Source organism: Sebastes umbrosus, chromosome 3 (assembly GCF_015220745.1).
Source record: "Sebastes umbrosus isolate fSebUmb1 chromosome 3, fSebUmb1.pri, whole genome shotgun sequence".
In the NCBI taxonomy this organism is placed as follows: domain Eukaryota; kingdom Metazoa; phylum Chordata; class Actinopteri; order Perciformes; family Sebastidae; genus Sebastes; species Sebastes umbrosus.
The window spans coordinates 5856980-5875869 of record NC_051271.1 but is presented as its reverse complement, the minus strand read 5'-3'; the positions used below and the strand labels follow the sequence as shown (position 1 = coordinate 5875869).

General features: G+C 39.5%; 1 protein-coding gene across 2 annotated transcripts in view; it reads left to right on the top strand.

Annotated features, from left to right (window-relative positions):
• Nucleotides 1–18890, top strand: part of LOC119486018 (zeta-sarcoglycan) — a 396811-nt gene that overhangs the window by 91463 nt on the left and 286458 nt on the right. Inside the window, exon 1 of one of the 2 annotated variants that reach the window (XM_037765911.1) lies at nt 6862–7170. The exons of the other annotated variant lie outside the window; for it this stretch is intronic. The gene's annotated coding sequence lies outside the window, so the exon portion shown is untranslated. Of the gene's footprint in view, nt 1–6861; nt 7171–18890 lie in introns of those variants that run through there. 2 annotated transcript variants of the gene reach the window in all.

Sequence of the window (18890 nt, the reverse complement as noted above, 5' to 3'; positions counted from 1 at the left end):
TGTGTTTGAGAGAGTGCAGGTATCTAATGTGATTAAATGGCCGTTGAATAGTCCATATTGATAAATCAACATCAAAGCTATACATGTCCTGTTGTGAGACATGACATGAGAGATGGCTTGTACTTGTTGACCTCATATGTAGTAGGCTTTGATTCATAATGACAGCACACAGTCCATTGATGAAAATTCAGGACGCCTTCCATGATGAGAGTCAGCATGAACAGCCAGTAGCGAGGACTGCCTCGCTTTTATTATTTTGCAGACACACACACACACACACACACAAGCTTGGGGAATAGATCAATGGGGTGTCAGTAACAGGGGGTCGATAAGTCTTCAGATAATCACAGCCAAGGTTGTTATGTATCAGTGTGTGAGGGTGGATTGAGATTAAAGTGGACTATGGACGATTGCATTTTAGGAAGAAGATTATGTTTTGCTCCAATTTGCATGTTACATGTCAGTGTGTGTGTGTGTTTGTTGGGCGCTTGGCTCCACTAGCCACTCAGTCCCATGGGAAGGCAGGTGGTAAAAATGAATTCAGGGGAGCAGAGAGGCTGTAGAAAACTTACTCTCCCTCTCCCTTCTTCCTTCTCTTTGCACTCATCTTTCTCTTATTTATATGTCTGAAGTCTTGGTGATTTTGCTATAAATATATATTTTTCATATCCACTGTAAAATGAAGATGAGATGATACAGACTAGAATTGACATTTACTTTTTTGTGGGTGCCTAAGGAAATATCAATGGGCAGCATCAGAGAGTAGTCGTTAGATGACTAATATCTTAAATTACAAAAAAACACATAATAACACTTAATAAAACCACCAAAGAAGAATATAAAAAGCCTCCAAAACACTGCAGTATGAAAGCGTTACAACTCAAAAACTCTGGATTCAGAGTAAAAAAAAATGTTTATAAAATATTTTCAACTTGTAATACTGTCTTTGATGGGTCAATTCAGGTGTGCTCATACGTTAGTTCAGATATTCACATGAGGATTTGAAGGCAGCATGCTGACCTTTAGGAGAGATCGTTAACAGACCAATACCCCATCAGTATAGAGAAAAATCCATTGTCTTTATGGACAATAATTATGTTTTTCATTTTAATAGTCACGTTGATGCACACTATGAGTCATACAGAAGTTTCATATCAGCCTGAAATGCCAATGTAACTGAATAGACAGGCGTCTGCATGTCTGTGTCTTTTTTGTCTGTACCAGAGACTGTATGTAAAGATGGACGACATGACAGTCCCCCCAAAAGTGAAGCCAAAACATCTTGATCGCCCCCTGGTGGCTGGCTGCAGTGCAGGTCATAAAGCCAGCCTCCTCCATGTTAGTGGATGGGACATGAGCCAAATTAAAAATCAATGTATACGTCAAATACATTTTTCCAAAAGATGGTTTCTGTCATTTTAAGTAGTTCTTATCACACTGATGTATGTTCAAATAGTTTAATTAGTTATTTGATGTTATAAAAAGGGGGTGAGACGTAATGATTGACAGCTGTGAGTCTCTCTCGCTGACAAGCTGCAGCCATGCTCGGCTTGTGATTGGTTTTGGCAGGTGAGCTCGATACCACGGCTCCACCGCTCGATCACTACTGCGCAGACTCTGGCTCCAAATGACATGAAAATCTCAAGATGACAGCTCCTGTATCCGGGATATTTTGGCTTCACTTCTGTACAGTGGGAGGAAGTGGAGACGCGTCGTCCATCTGTGTATGCATAGATGGACCAAAGAAGTAACAAGCGATTAAAATAATAACATTATACAACTAAAAACTAGGACCATACATAAATATATACATCAGTATGGCCAGGTGATATTCTGTACTTGGTTAGTGCAAGTCTAGCAGATACTGTGTATTGTCATGTATTGACACACATGTATGCAATCTGAGTCTGAACGTGTGCTGTTTTGCTTTTTGTGTGTGTGTGTGTATGTGTGTGTGCACTGCAGTACTGCAGCCCGACTGATAGCTGAGCACACTGTGGATTCCTTCCTGCGAAGGTACTGAATACATCCAAAGAGAGAGAGTGAGAGAGAGAGAGAGAGTGCTCTGATTTATTCAGTGGAACAGCAGGAGGTAGAGAGTGTGAAAGTCAATAATTTCAAAGTTTATTTGCTTATTCAACAGCTCCACACTCTGATCTTCATCATTCTTCAAACTTGGTTCAGCAGGAAAGTATAAACCTACGAAATGCAGGCCTGTGAGTTTTGTTGTGTGAATGCTATGTTGTTGTTCTTAAGTGTGTCCTTTTTGTATGCGTGTATGTGCTCTGCTGTTGGTGTGTATATGTATGTGTGTGTGTGTGTGTGTGTGTGTGTGTGTGTCTTTGAGGTGAATAATAACTTTTTTCTTATTACCCTGGATACGGCACGGTGCTTCCAAGCTTCGCTCACTGGAGTTCAATTACTGGGTTCCCTCTGGCTCGCCTTTTATCACTGAATAAGTAGCTCCCCGATACTGTGTGTGTGTGTGTGTGTGTGTGTGTGTGTATGTGTGTGTCTGTGTGGTCACACAGTTGCATAAGAAAGTGCAAAAAACATGCAGCATGGTTTCTGCACACACACACACACACACACACACACACAGCATGAACAAAAACAACCAGGCACGGATGCTTGCACACACACAGTATTGTGGAGAGGCTTGTCACACTGACAAATTCATGTATACAAGTACACATACTGGTTTGTCACATACACATGTACACAAAAACACAGGTTACGCACACTCATTACCGTTTTCATTTCACACAAAGACATCGCAATGCCTTTGAGCTATGGGGATTTAGATTTGGGTCATCAACTCTACAATGAATAACCTGCAAAAGAGAGATACAGTAGATAGTGTCTTACTTGTTTTCACCTATTGTGATGTCGTAACACTGATTTTCCTATTAAACTGAATATAGAGCACTTTCACTGAGCAACCTGGTGGGTAAGAAGTAATGAGCGGAGCCAGAAGGGCAAATGGGTGAAAACACTACACTTTGTTCTTAGTCGAGTGACATTTATAGATACATTTGTCTGAATATTAAGAGTTTGAAGAGCTGCTGTCATAAGTACAGTATATTTGTCTAGTAAAGTACCTGTAAGATGAAACACTTGAAGGGATTTACTCTTTATGAGTGACATTTATTGAAAAAATCCATGGTCTGAATAAATGTCAAGCAATTGAGAGATATGGTTCGGCAACTGCATCGAAAAATAAAGCTTTTGCATACACTTTATCTTTCTCTACAAACACACTTACATTATAACCTTGTAAATGTAGTATAATTGTCTGGTTGGAAATACAAACAATGATTGTAATTAAGCATTTAAAGTCCAACCTTGTACAGTATTCATTTTGCAGTGATTTCATCTGAAGACTCTTAACCATATAGCAATTTACTAGCAATATTATATTGACATTAAACAATGGTAAGGATATAATAATAACATTCCCATGTACGTGATAAACAGGACCTTTATGTGAGTATAGCTATATCATTAGTTTCTGTTTATCCTTTGCGTATCCTTAGGTATGTCCTTGCTTCCATTGATGCCACATGTGCAATAGCCTACTTACACTAACTGCTACTGTATGAAGCTCAAAATGACCATAATGTAGTGCATCTACGGAAGATGATGTTTATCATTACTCAAGGATGAGTACTGAGGTTAAGGACACTAAGGGAAGAGACAAGAAATCAGAAAGATGAGGCAAGAAGTAGGGGAGGAACGGTGGGAAGAAAAGAGAGAAAGGAGGAAGGGAGTAGGCTAGGAGGAAAGTGTATGAGGGGAAAAGTACTGGAGAATCACTAACCCTACCCTCTTACTATCATACTTTGCTTTGCATGTGCAGTGCATTTTAATTATAAAAGTTATATATATTTATATATATATATATATATATATATATATATACTAGGACTGTCCCGAATACTGTTTTTTGGACGAAGCTTCGGTGAGAAATATTCGAAGGTATTGGAAGCTTGGAGGAGCAGCATGGCGCGGCAGGTTGACATGTTTTTCGGTCTGTCTCCATCTCCCCCCATTTCAGTACCCGGGCCAGTGCCGCTGCTGCACTACTGTACACACATCTCTACACAAGACACAAAGCAATACCAGTCTGAGAATAACTGGGAAATATTTATATTGGAGGTATTAATATAGTGAAAGAGAAGTGCTCACAAAAACATTAGGAGCACACTCAGTTATGTTTCTGTCCCTTCATCTAGATAGATTTTGGTCTTCCTTATTTGAGGATATACAGCAGGAGAAAGCTTGGAAACATTGTGATAAATACTGAATCAATAACAAACTTAAGGATGTGTCTTTCAAGGTATTACATAAAATTTACCTGGTAAAACGTGTGTTAGAAAGATTCCAGCTGGATATTGATTACAAGTGTGGTTTCTGTGGAAAAAGAGAGTATTTCCCATCTATTTTTTCCACCGTATACTTACAAAAATGTTCTGGATGGATGTAGCCAACTTTCTGCAAAATAAACTTAAGATGAGTGTTGAAATAAATATGTTTGATGTAATGCTATATTTTAGTCAAGATAAGATTGGAAATAACATGCTGTAGCTATATAATACAATTTATTGTAAGACAAAATGGTCAGGAACCAAGCAAACTTTCCTGCACTTTATTAATGAACTCAAACAGTATAGCACCATCATAACCAATATTAAAAAACAAAAAAAGCCATTAAAGGGACTGTTTGTAACTTCTTACACGTATAAATCACCTGGGTCGGTGTCCCATACGCGCTCGCATGTGTGGCTATGCTGTTCAGACAAGACTCCAACACAAACTACACGGAAGCACCAAAACCGCAAAGTTATATCTAGTGAAGCCCGTCTTGCAAAACAGTGTTGGCCGCGGTCGGAGGACGCGGGGGAGACTGTAGCTTTTGTCTCCAGGGCCGGAGAGGGAGACACCAGAGGCTGAAGCAGGAAAAGCCAACACTAGGATCAGCACTGATTCATGGAGAGACCTTCGTCTGGTCAGCTAACATTACTGCCAAGCAGCTGAAATATACAGTGATATTGTGGTTTTAGCTGACGTGTGTCGCCTCACTGTTTTGAGCGATGCTCATTCATGTCTATGTAGAGCGAGCAAGCGCGAGCCTGACGCTGACTTTCGTTGACTTAGCGGCCACAGGTGTCGCTGTTAACAAGCATTTCTGAATCTTACAAACAGTCCCTTTAAGACTTTTAGATTATTAAATGATCATAATATGGTGTATATCAGCGGTCCCCAACCTTTTTAGCGCCAAGGACCGGTTTAACGTCAGACAATATTTTCACGGACAGGCCTTCAAGGTGTGGCGGATAAATACAACAAAATAAAATGATACGACCGGCATAAAAACAGTGGTATATTGTAAATATAATAATAAACGTGAATGCACTGTGTACTCATATGCAACTTTATTAGCAGCGTCCTCTTAACATCGCGCCAACAACATAACATGAGTATCATCCTCTCTGCCCCCTAACGCTCTCTGGTCGCTATGGTAACGTTTAAACATGCCTACAAAAATAAGATACAGATACACCACAAAAACGAATATAAAGTGCATGAAAAAATTAACTCACCATAACGCTAAATCAATGTGAGCCCTGAGCTTGTTTCTCTGCAACGAGACGGTCCCATCTAGGGGTAATAGGAGACAGTGACACCCGAAGTGTGTTGCTTATGTCCAGTCTACTCCGTAATTTAGTTTTGGTTGCTGTCACTGCAGAAAACCCCGCTTCACACAGATAGGATGTCGGAAATGGCAACAGGGTTTTCAGTGCTGTTGTGGTGCTTTTCCCCTTCCCAAAGAAACTCTCCAAAGACGTCTGTTTTTTACTCATTTTGCTAGCTTGTGGGTTAAATTTTAGCGTTAACGTATCACTACGATGTAACGGAGAGAATCCGGTCATTTTTCAAAATAAAACATCATTCAGATTCAGATAATAAATAAAACGGAAATAATGTAAGTTATTTATTCTTTCTGTGCGGCCCGGTACCAAATGACCCACGGACCGGTACCGGTCCGCGGCCCGGGGGTTGGGGACCGCTGGTGTATATGACATAAACTTTGGCATTATGACATGTTTATGTAATTATTTTTGTTTTGTCTTCTTTTTGTCTGGTTTTGTTAATGAGCATGAGTTAAATAAAGAACGCATTATAAAACAAACAAACAAACAAACAAAAACTACTGCACTCAAACGCAGCACAGAGCCAGTGACCATTAAGATTTCAGCAATTAACATCCTTTGCAGTGAGACAGCAGAAACTCAGGCTGTTTTCGAAACCGCATACTATACTAGTAGTACGTACTGATTTGGCCAAAATGTAGTATGTAGTATGCAGTATGCGAACAAAAGCAAAATCTCCAGTATGCCAAAAATACCCGGATGACGTACTGATTTGGAAAAATTCTCCAGTATGCATCAGACCAGTCTACCTCGCCTACTGTATCCCACAATGCAATGCGCTGCGACGGTCACTTTTTGGAAATTTTTGTAATGGCGGAAATGACGGACGTCAACATCCCGGTGCCAGCGGTGGACAGGGAGGAATATAAATGTAAAAATAGCATATTATTTTTCTAATTTAATGTAAGGACAGCAATTCATAAGTGCTACTGTCTATCTGTAACGAACGTAATCTGTCCTACTAACGTTAACTTTACCCATAGCAAAGCCGTAACTTTTAAGTTTTTTTTAAGCTTTCCAAAACCGGAAGCCCGCGAAACTCGGCCTCGCGTACTACAAAATAAACCGATTTACGTTCCATACTGCGTACTACTGAGGATGCGCTGCTCAGTAGTATGCAGTATGCGGTTTCGAAAACAGCCTCAGTTGGTGGAAACATGCTGCTGCAGAATGGACACATGCGTTGTAAAACAGAAGGAAATGAATAAACGATAATGAGGACGACGGTGGAAAGAGACTTTGGGGACAACTACGAGGCAGTAAGAGTAAAGATACTCTGCAACTCTGGAGCTGATATTAATGCTTTTTAGCTGACGTCAGCAGCCACATCCAAAGAAGCACCTGTGCAACCAGCTAGCTCAGTTATCTAGTTAATGTGCAGTCTAAAGAAGTAGCTAACTACTATTTGCATGGATTCTTCTGCGCAGAAAGCGACGCACAAACACCTTGTCCCAAGGTAAGACTGCTCCCAGTGTTATCCTATGCTAGCTAATATGTAATGCTGGTTTAATGAGCAATGCAACGCTTTGTGGGGCTGCTGGATGGTTCTTAGCTAATTGGTAAACTAACATGCCAGCTGTCTGTGTGTGGTTTAAAGTGTGTGACTTTCTGGTGCCAGGTAGCTAATTCAGGTGTGATAGAGTTGGCATGCTGATGGATTATGATGTAAAAATATAGCATTTTGTAAATTGTCATGATTTATCAGAGAAAGGCGACACCAGATGTATTGTGAGTGATTCATCTGTGAGGATAGAGCAGCTCTCCTTGTCTGTAACAGCTGCAGCTAATTAGACTGATTAGTTATATTGAGCATACAGGTGCTCATCAGTAAAGCTTTGCCTACAGTATATATACAATGCAGCAATCTACACATTTCATATTTAGTTGTGTTTTCTTGGTGGTCAACAGCATGAATTTCATATAGGCTTTGTGGATGGTCTCCACTATTTGTGTTTTTAATCTGTGGTTAATGGCAACCACATCTTACTTTTTCCACAAAGCTATAGTTGTGAGTGAATGCAGACTTTTTATGGTTATATTGCATCAAAAAGTTGCTTGTGTTTCAAAGGGCTATTGGTATTTAGGTTGTGTCTGTGATTGTATTTGTATTTTTAAGGGATATTATTCAACAGTAGCAATAATGGTTAAATTCATTACATAATTTTATCTACATTTACTCATCTCTACTTTTCAGCTTATCCGAAAGCAGCCACAACCACACAACACATCTTCTGTATTTTGTAGAAAAGAAAAAAATAAGTCAATGAGGCCAACCAGGAAGAAAAAAATGGGGGTTACACTATGCGCCAAGTTGCATTTCAGTCAGTTGATGTACATTTTAGTATAACATATCCAGCTCTCCTAACACATACAAAAATACATAAAAGTATGCATTACCTATCTTGGAAAATTCATAAATAAGTAAAAGGGAGATATTAGTCAGTGACGAGTAAGAACAAATAGAGGAACCATGAGAAGGAAGGGATCAATCAACAGAGAAGATAATAAATGAGGTTAAACAAGAAAAGGAAAGGAGGTTAGAGGAGTGGAAATGGGGAGGGAGTAGAAGAGCAGAGTAAAGGACAGGAGAAGAATAAGAAGAAGAAGAGGAGGAGGAAAGGGATGAGATGGAAGACAGGAATGGAAAAAGAAAGACAAATGAAAGGGAAAAGCTAGGAAAATAGAGAGGATTCATGTAAGATGGTCTACTCTGCATCATCCTGTATTCACCTGCTCATGATCTACCACTGCCTCAGACAAGTGTGTGTGTGTGTGAGTGTGTGGACACTTTATATTGTGTCTACTCTCTGAGGAAATGGTGCCAAGGTTTGGATAAGGATACAGATAAAGACAGGGGAGATGGGGTTGTAAATCACCACGTACACACACACACACACACACACACACACACACACAGAGACGACATGCACAGTTCGACCTTGACTTCGGCAGCTACCCTCCACCTCTCATGAACATGTTGTGTGTATTATTCTCCCTCTCCTCCCGCTGCTGGAAACCGATGTTTATCTACTTTACAGAAGATAACGGAGAGCACACTAGAGAGAGAATGGGAGAGAGCGACAGAAAAAAAAGACGAAGAGATAGGGAATGTGTGTGTGAGAGAGAAAGAGAGAGAAATGAAGAGGGAGGAATGAGATGGGTTATAGCTTGAGATCGAGAGAGGAGGAGAGATAGAGGAATGAAACCGAGAAAAGGGTCTGAATAATAGATAATATACCCAAATAATAGATAGAGAGACGGGCAAAACTGATGTGCTGCTGACTGTGTCCTACATTTGTTCATTTGCTGAAGGAAAGGAACAGATGACAATCTAGTGTGTGCGTATGTGTTGGTGTGTTTCCTTGTGAGTTCTCATAACCATAAAATGGGAAAAATCCATAGCAGGGCCGGGTGTTCAATCTCACTACTTTTTGTGGCGTCAACTGAAATGTGCCCGTAGCGATGACTATCAAAAATGCTCAAATAAAAAGCTGGTATCGCATGACTGGTCAGATTCATAATCCTGTTTACTTAGCCTGCTCTTTGATGGGTCAGATTTAAAGGGCCATGATTAGACACATAAAGTTCAGCCACAAGGAATATTACTCAGCCTCTGAAAACAGTAATATCTTCTGTGTTTCTGGAGGCAGCTTTCCAAAGTTTGAAGAAATAACCCTGATGATGTCATGTTGGGTTTGAGACTTTATACGTTATAAAGTGCAGGTGTGGAGTTTGAATGACGTGTTTACAGGGAGGTAGGGGACAGTCTTAGGGATTGCGTAGCATCACCCTTTTGTTTTTTATTATTATATATTTTGGCTACTATCTATTTGTTTGACATTGTTTTTTCACCATGACTACCAAGCAGAAGTTTACCTGAAACTAGAAGCGCTTGGAGCGGCCACACATAAACGGCGGGGTGCTCAGAAAAAGGACGCTGGATGCAGCGCTTTTTCTCTAGGCAGTCGCTCTTTCCTTACTGGGAACAATTGAAAAAAGACGCTTGCCACGCTTAATTAAAGTCATCTTGGCTTCTGCTGCTTCAATGTTGACCATCCTATGTAATCTTTAATCTGTCTACCTCAACTTTATGGCAGTGCAATACTAAATTGTGGCATTCCTTTAAATTTTAGACTGTTTTTTTGGTCTTATAAGGCTTTTTATGTTCAGACAACATTTAACATTGGAGACATTTTGCTTTTTCTGTCAAACAAAGAAAGCTTTTAGTAGAAAAACATGTTTGTATCTCCTAAAGTATTGCAATTTAGGTGTTGTTGTGGCACTATTATTGAATAATTTAAACTGCACACAGCCCCGCATCACAGTAGAGCTGTCAATGATTATTCTGAATTCGAATATATATTTGAATAGTAAAAAAAACAGATATTTGAATTAATCATTTCAACTTCACGAATCAGCCGTTCCTCGTCCATTGCGGGCTTTCAAAAGCGAGCGACAGTGATGAATAGAAACAGGGCGTCTGACAAAAGTTCAGCTCAAAACTGCGTTGCTCACGGGCAATTAAAACACGGTGTCATGGACATTGACATAATGTGCAAAAATTGATATTTGAATAGTTTAGAGCGAATATCTTAACCTCAGTTTTGGCCAAATTTGACAGCCCTACATCACATATGAGATTTCACTCGTCCACAGACCTTTACAACAGGGGTACAAAAAAAAGGCTGGTTCCACAAGGTGTATAGCACATGTCCTCTCTATGTCCTCTCCAGGCTAATGTCATGAACAACCCTTGGCTTCTTACCTTCTGCTCTATTCATCATTGCTGGAGAGATCCCATAGCCGTGTTTTTTTTTTTCCAACCCTGAAGATAGCACATTAGTGTGAAGCACAGTATGTCCTGGTTAAAAGTCAATGTGTCCTTGAGCAAGGCGCAGAAGCACCATAGAGTGTTTGTGACGCTTACTTCACCTCAGGCATCTAGCACTGTTGCATTCTTGTTGTAATTTAATTTGTTCACGTCTGTTCTCCTCCACTGTGCAAATAGGTAATCATAGCCACTGCAGTGTTATCCCAGTGCTGTTCTGTATGCAGTTTGGAGCATTCAAGTGCCCAATTATGTAAAATATACAAAATTACTAACAATACTGAGCATGATATGGCAATCAAATATGTTTGAATTGTTTTTGCACTGCTGTATTATATGCATGTGTGTGCATATACATGTGACCAACCGCCTCCTACACTAGCTCTATTAATAAAAGTATTATCCATTGTGACTCATTCTAACGCCAACTCTGGCATGCTGACTCATACATATCATATTCCACCAGCACAAGTTGTATCTCACTTTTAAGTATCAGTAACTTCTTTTGACCTTGTGCAAAAGTCCCTCGGCAAAAGGTGTTGTGGCTTTTCTCGAAGTAAAGTGAAACTAATTAATTAGGAAGTCAATAGTTCCTTGGCTAAAGTAAACCTGGGTCTCAGAATAGTACTAATTTGTAAGGTGTTCGACAGTCCCTTTGTCAAATCAGTCTTTGGGTCTCCTCAAGATAAAATAGTGCAACTCATTAGGACTTCAATAGTCCCCTGGCTAGAGTTTCCTCACGCTAAAATGAGACAAATCTGTTCAGACTTAAGTGTTCCCTTGGCCAAGCTGCACCTATTATTTCTTCAACTAAAATGGTACCAATTTATTAAGATTTCAATAGTCCCTTAGCTGAAGAAGATCTGGCTTTTCTGGAAATTAAGTGGCACGGATTTATGACAACACAGCGGAAGCCAACTGTTTTTATGGTTACTAATAATGCCTCAAGTACAGGCTTAATTTGAAACATCAGGTTCATCAATATAGCCACTAATTACTTGGGGAAGATGTGAAGAACAGCAGTCTTTTAGCAACAAGAGAACATTTACGATATATACTGTAACTATGTTTTCTGTTAGAAGCGTAGTACACCCAAAAATATGGATAATCCCATGACAATAATCACTCATTGCAGTGTTTCAACTTCTCATGGTGACAAACGTCTGTTGTTTAAAGATGATAATACTCACTCTTGTTTGTTTATTCTCTGTTTAATGTTTTTATTAATGCAAATTTGTTTTAACGCTACTAATTTTTATAATGCATTAATGCAACTTGCGATTTTTAGGTTGTAATAGCTTCAGTTTTAAAGCTGGAGTTAAGATACTGGTATCATCAAGGAATCCATTGATACCAACCATGTCATACGACCTTGTTGCAAAGGAGGCTAAATAATGCTCCAAACTTACGCTAAATATTGACATGGAAAAGCTGGCATGGTTAAAAAAACCTAATGAATCCATTCTTACCGACATGTCATACTAGCTTGTTGCCAAGGAGGTTAAATAACGCTCCAAACCTATGCTAACATTTGGTGTGGAAAAACTGGCATGGCCATTTTCAAAGGGGTCCCTTGACCTCTGACCTCAAGATATGTGAATGAAAATGGGTTCTATGGGTACCCACGAGTCTCCCCTTTACAGACATGTTCACTTTATGATAATCACATGCAGTTTGGGGCAAGTCATAGTCAAGTCAGCACACTGACACACTGACAGCTGTTGTTGCCTGTTGGGCTGCAGTTTGCCATGTTATGATTTGAGCACATTTTCAATGCTAAATGCAGTACCTGTGAGGGTTTCTGGACAATATTTGTCTTTGTTTTGTGTTGTTAATTGATTTCCAATAATAAATATATACATAGATTTGCATAAAGCAGCATATTGCCCTCTCCCATGTTGATAACAGTATTAAATACTTGACAAATCTCCCTTTTAAGGTGCATTTTGAACAGATAAAATCTTGATTAATTTACGATTAATCGCGATTAACTATGGACCATCATGCGATTAATCGCGATTAAATATTTGAATTGATTGACAGCCCTAATTTTAATATTCTTTCAAAGTGAAAAACAGAATATAATCAGTAAATAAACAGGCATTTGTGCCCAGAAACAGACACTAGTTAAATGAGGACACACATACACACACAAACTGTGTGGTGCTGACTCATGGAGATTAAAAGAGAATAATAATCCTATTATCCTGTTGTCTTTCCCCCATGTCTTCTATTACACTCGACAGGAGCAGAATGGATGTGTTTGTGTGTGTGTGAGTGAGTGTGTGTGATAGGGAAAGATGAATATGGGGTGTGCCGGTGTACCTGTGTGAGTGTTTGCTTCGTCTTTGAATATGCACATGGCACTTGCATGATTGTGCATTTATTTAGAGCACGAGTTATTCTGAGCCTCCCTGTTGGTGCACACTGAGAACGAACTACACACGGATAGGGATACAAACAGACATTTAACAACAAAATATGTTTTATTTTGTTTCCTACTGAGTTAAGGTTGAATGCTGGTGTGTGTGTGTGGCTCAGTAGCTAATGGTTTGATGGCTATAGATGAATATATAGGGCCCATCATGTCCATTAGAGTCAATGGGAAATCAATAATTGTCATATGATGGACTTAAAATGTGGGCTCTAAAAGCATCCAAATGATTTTTTCTCTCTCTCCTGAAGTCCATCTCTTGCTCTTCTCACTCCCCTTTCTCTCTGTCCATCTCTCTCTCCATCTCTCTCTCTCTCTCTGACTGTGATTTATGTCTCCATATCTTCCTTTCTTCGATGTCAAGTTATTTGTTTGCAATTCTCTCCTCCTCCTTCTCCATTATGAAATAATTCTCTATCTCTTTCTACATCCTTCTTGTCCTTTCCTACCATCAAAGTGTTTTAAGTACGTGTTTATTTCTATCCACTGCTGGGTGTCCACAAGCTGAATATCCTCAATAGCCCTTTAACACATACGGCAGAGGGACGGGCAGAAATGGCAGCTAAATTGCTTCATTTTTACACATTGAAACACACACAAACACACACATACCTACACACAGAAAAATGACCCGTGAAGGTGTATGTGGTGATGGCTGACTACTTGACACTTGCCGCTAAGTGTTGACCTATTGACCCCGTGCTTCTTGGTATAGCCGCTTCTTAATGACTTTATCTTCCACCGTAGTCTCTCTCTCCTCCCCTCTCTCTCTCACTCAATCTATCAATAGCCTATCTATCTTTCTGTCTCTCTATTTCTATCAATTCTGACCTCCATCTTCATTTCTTTTCCACCCACCCGCCTGCAACCAAAGCAAATCCCAATCATGGTTGAACGTCTATATGTGAATGCACACACACATACACACAATCACACTGACAACTACTGTAGCTACACACACATTAATGCTACTCACAGACGTGCAAAACACATCCTCAAATCCACCTATAAGGTTCTCTGTCAGATATAATTTGCACGTAATTTGCACATAAACCAACCAATAGATGCACACACAGTTAAAAGTAGGTTGTGTGCCACTGAACCAGGCAGATCACTGTGTTTCCTGTTTGTTGCATCAATACTGTTTTCTCTCTTGTGGTTCCCATGATATTTGGCCTTTGATGGAGACAGTTGCTATAGTAATCCAATACAGTCAGCTCACTGTAACTATAGCAATTTGTTTGTGTTTCTGTACGTTGTCTTAATATCTATGTCAATTTCAGTCTCTTATGTTGGAATCAGTTTGTACAGAACAGGGCTTGTGTTCAGTGCATCTCTTTTAGTTCATGTAATTGAACAAAATGTCTGTTAATGTGTGATGTCCTCTGTCTTTATTTAGTAAATGTGGACATTTAATAGATGAGGATCCAGAAATAATCACGTATTCTCTTCTGCCCTCACTGTGTGTGTAGATGCTCGGCTATGCAGCGAGCTAAACACACTTAAAAAAATAGTTGTTCTTTACTTGAAGCAATTGTGAAACTGCAAAAACAGTATTGGAAGAAACACAACAAATTCAATGATAGTGATCATAGAAAAGATGATTTTCCATGAACAACAGTTAGACCACAGCAGGGCTGAATATCAGTACTCAGTACCTTATACCTTTTAAGGTATCGACCGAAATAACCCAGCCAGTACCAAGTCATATCCAAACTTCTCCATTCAAATGCTACGTTTTTTACCATCAATCCTTTTTGTGCCCAGACTGAGAAAAACATGATTATTTCTATGGTTTTGGTCACAGTCAATCACGGCAAACGTTCTTTGATTTAATGCGTCATGTGGAAGTACACACATGTGACTACGTCCGGTTTTCAAAATAAGGTGTTAGCAAAGGGAACTGTATATACAAAATAAATATATGGAAATAAGATTGATTGAATTGTATTCACCAGAAGTATAAAACATTACATGTCCCTTATAAATTAAAAATAAAATACCACTACTTTATGAGGGAAATGTCTATTCTTTGATTTTTGGGTTACTGGAAAAAAAATAATATATAATGCCTGACAATGACTGATTTATTTGACTTCAGGACATCTCTGACTACATACATGTTTAGAATCAAACATTTTAATGTATTCATTTAGATATTTTTCAAATTAATAGTCCCTAGGAGTGTATGATTCAACTTTTTCCCATGGTCTAGTGTTAAAAAAGTTAACAAAAATTGTAATAAATCATAATATCGAATCACAATTTTTAAAAATCGCAATACATATCGAATCGGTACTAAAGTATCGTGATAGTATCGAATCAGGAGTTAGGTGTATCGTCCCAGCCCTACTGTTCATATAATTACAAAATTAGTGGAGTAAACAAAAGATGCTTGTCAATGTTGTCTTTGTCACAGATCTTACAAATGGCTGGATGTTAGTTAAACAGCAACTGTTGTGGATCTGTGCATCTAACAACAGAGTGTTCAACAGAAACAAACTGCTGCCATTCAATCGATTTCAAACTCACTCTCAGTCAGCCTATAGAAATGTCAACAGATGACTCGGATTATTCATTATCTCCCGCTGCAATGTTGCTGAACAATGTAAAGAGAGCTTCTCTGAGAATGTGTCATTGATGTTACAGAACATTTGTGTTCAGGTATCTATTGACTCATCTTGACACTCGCCATCACTGAATGTAAAATGTTCATTTTTTTCTGCGTATTTCCTGCCTGTGTATTATACTCTGCTTTTGTGCTCCAATACAAGCATTTGATCGGTAAAGTATAAATGTGAGTATATCTGTATTGCATGTGTGTGTGTGCAGCAGTTGGCTAAACAGACAATGCCCAACATGGTGAGCTGTCCCTAATGAGAGGGTGAGCTGGATGTGAGGGACAGAGAGACTGTGTGTTGCTTCGCCTCAGTTGGTTCATGCTCCAGATCCAATAGGCCAACACACATTGGGATGGGTGAGGGGTGTTATGGACCAGCCTGCTTGTGTGTGTGTGTGTGTGTGTGTGTGTGTGTGTGTGTGTGTGTGTGTGTGTGTGTGTGTGTGTGTGTGTGTGTGTGTGTGTGTGTGTGTGTGTGTGTGTGTGTGTGTGTGTGTGTTAAGGGCTAGGCAGGGTTTTTTCCTGGCTCAAATGGAGGCGTAGGTGGTTCCATCCTGATCATGTGCACAGTGCACACACAGGCATGTGGCAGCATGCCTTCAACTGGCTTAAGCAAACATTTGTTGATTTTGCTTCATAATTTAAATTCTTTGTTTTTATCAGTAGCATTCATGTTCTCAGATGTAGGCCATTGTAATGAACTAACATCATGTTTGAACTTTTGTATTCAATAAAATGGGGAAAAAAATGTATTTCTTTACAATTCACTGGTGGAAACAGACGCACACTGGCGTTGTAGTTCACGGCATAGTGCATGGAGCGGCTTTCACAAACGCCAACTGCCGCTTGCAACGGCATATATAAATGCCAGCTGGCAATATAAAACTATATTATTACATCTAACCGCAGGGAAAAGTTGTTTTCTTTAATGTTTTTTTTGCTGTGGTGGCAAAGACGTTACCAGCGGAAACACTGTCGCGCCCACTTAGCTGCGGTCCAGCCAAAAACAGAAGGCTCCTTTCTTCCTCTTTGGCAGTTTTGGCAGCGCCTTTCCTGGTGCACTGTGCTGATTACGATAAAGCGCCAACACAATGGCGTAATGCCGCAATCGCAGTTCCAAATGACAGAAATCTACCAAGTGCAACGCTTGTTAGAAAATAGTGTCTATTATGAAGACACCCATCAGAGTTTTGTCGAGAGCTGGAGGCCTCGTTATTCTATATGCAGGAAAAACCCTGCAAGGTAAGATTTTATAGTACCATCTAGTGCTTGTAAAAGGAGGCAGTTTTATCATCCCACCTTCCTGGAACGGTGTTCACACCGTCCCCTTCGTCCCCTTCGTCCCCTTCGTCCTACTACTCTCTGTGTGTCCTTGCTTTTTTCCTCAGCGACTTCCTCCTCTGTTTCACTGGATAAAAGCAGATGGTAACTTTCTAATTATGCACTGACTCACTGATGTGATGAAAACGTATTTGTTGTTTTCTCTGCGTACGTTTAGTGCTCTTACTGTAAATAAACTAGAATAGTTCCAGTTTATTACAACTTGGATCTTATTTTTGTGGCACTGGCCATCGTATAGCTGGATTTATGGTAGACTCGACGGACGTCTGCTGTACATACCCACGGTATAGATTTTGATTTATAGTTCAGCATTGGATTTCTCCCATTGATTGCATTACCACAACACTAGACTGATGTATAATATAGGGCTGGGACGATACACCTATCTCCCGATTCGATACTATCACAATACTTGTGTGCCGATTTGATATGTATTGTGATTTTTAAGTATTACTATTCAATAGTATGATTTATTGCAAATTGTGGTAACTATTTTAATACTACACCATGGGAAAAAGTTGAATCATACACTTCTAGGGACTTTTAATTTGAAAAATATCTAAATTAATACATTAAAATGTTTGATTTTCAGCATGTATGCAGTCAGAGATGTCCTGAAGTCAAATATATCAGTCATTGTCAGGCATTATAAGGGACATGTAATATTTTTTTGCTTCTGGTGAATACAATCCAATCAATCGTATTTCTATATATTTGTATATACAGTTCCCTTTGTTGACACCTTATTTTGAAAAACCGGACATAGTCACACGTGTTTACTTTCGCTAACTTCTCAAAGTCCGTCGCTAGGTTTGCCGTCTGCTCCGTTCTCTTTATACATCCTTGGTCAGCTCCGTTTGACTGTATTTATCATAAATGTCAGTATATGGGAGTGCTGCAGTTGTAGCGTCGGCCGATTTGACCACGGAGACGCAGATTGTCTTTTAAAGAGAACACACAGAAATTAGATTTATTAGCATATATTAGGGGAAAGTGAGGTAAATAATATAGAGAGCTACTTTACCCAGCCATAATTCCAGTTTAGCTTTATGCATGTATGTCCACAGACTTTTATTTGAGTGTATTATGAAGTGGTTGCGTAGAAACTGGCTCACTTGGGATAATTGATAGTTATACTTTGTCTTCATTTTATATTTGCCTCTATGCCAGAGTAAGAAAAGATGATGGAAAAAGAAAAACAAGTTGAGATTTAAAATCAGTCGAACCAGCCGCATGCCCTGAATTCTGTGTGTACTTACTTCATGTATTATAGATTGAGTCTGTTATATAGAAAACACCAGGTGGGCCAGTATCATTACCTACCGCAGAGGCAGACAGCAAACATGCATCTGCTGAGTAAATATTAGGCTGCTTGGACAGGCATGCAGTGGTTGTCATGGTAACTGACCCATATGGGATGTTGGAAACTGGATGCCATATTTAGAGTTGCGAGCTAGACATTTTTGCCTGCTGTAGCGGGTGACTGCGAAATTGATGATACCGCTGAGTAACTCCTTGTTGTGTGTGTGTGTGTGCTTGGATATTGTTCACCATGCATAAATGCACCTGAGTACGTGTTAGCATGGGTATTGTTGTGTCACGAGAACACAACGCTTTTTTTTAATGTGTGTGTGTGTGTGTGTATGTGTGTGTTTGAAGTCACTACCCAGTCAAGTTGATAAAAGGTAAACTTTGTATTAACTGTAGGTCTGCTGATTCTCTCTTTCTCTCCTCCATACTGTTAAAACAGTGCAGAAAATGGGGCAGAGCTACAGGTGCAGAACAGATAGACTGAGTCACTCTCCTTTATTAGCATGAATGTTAAATGAGCACCAATGACAAAGCAGGTAAATACTAAGGCTGGGAAGATACGCCTATCTTCCGATTCGATACTATCACGATACTCGGGTGCCGATTCTACAAGTATTGCGATTCGATGTTATGATTTATTGT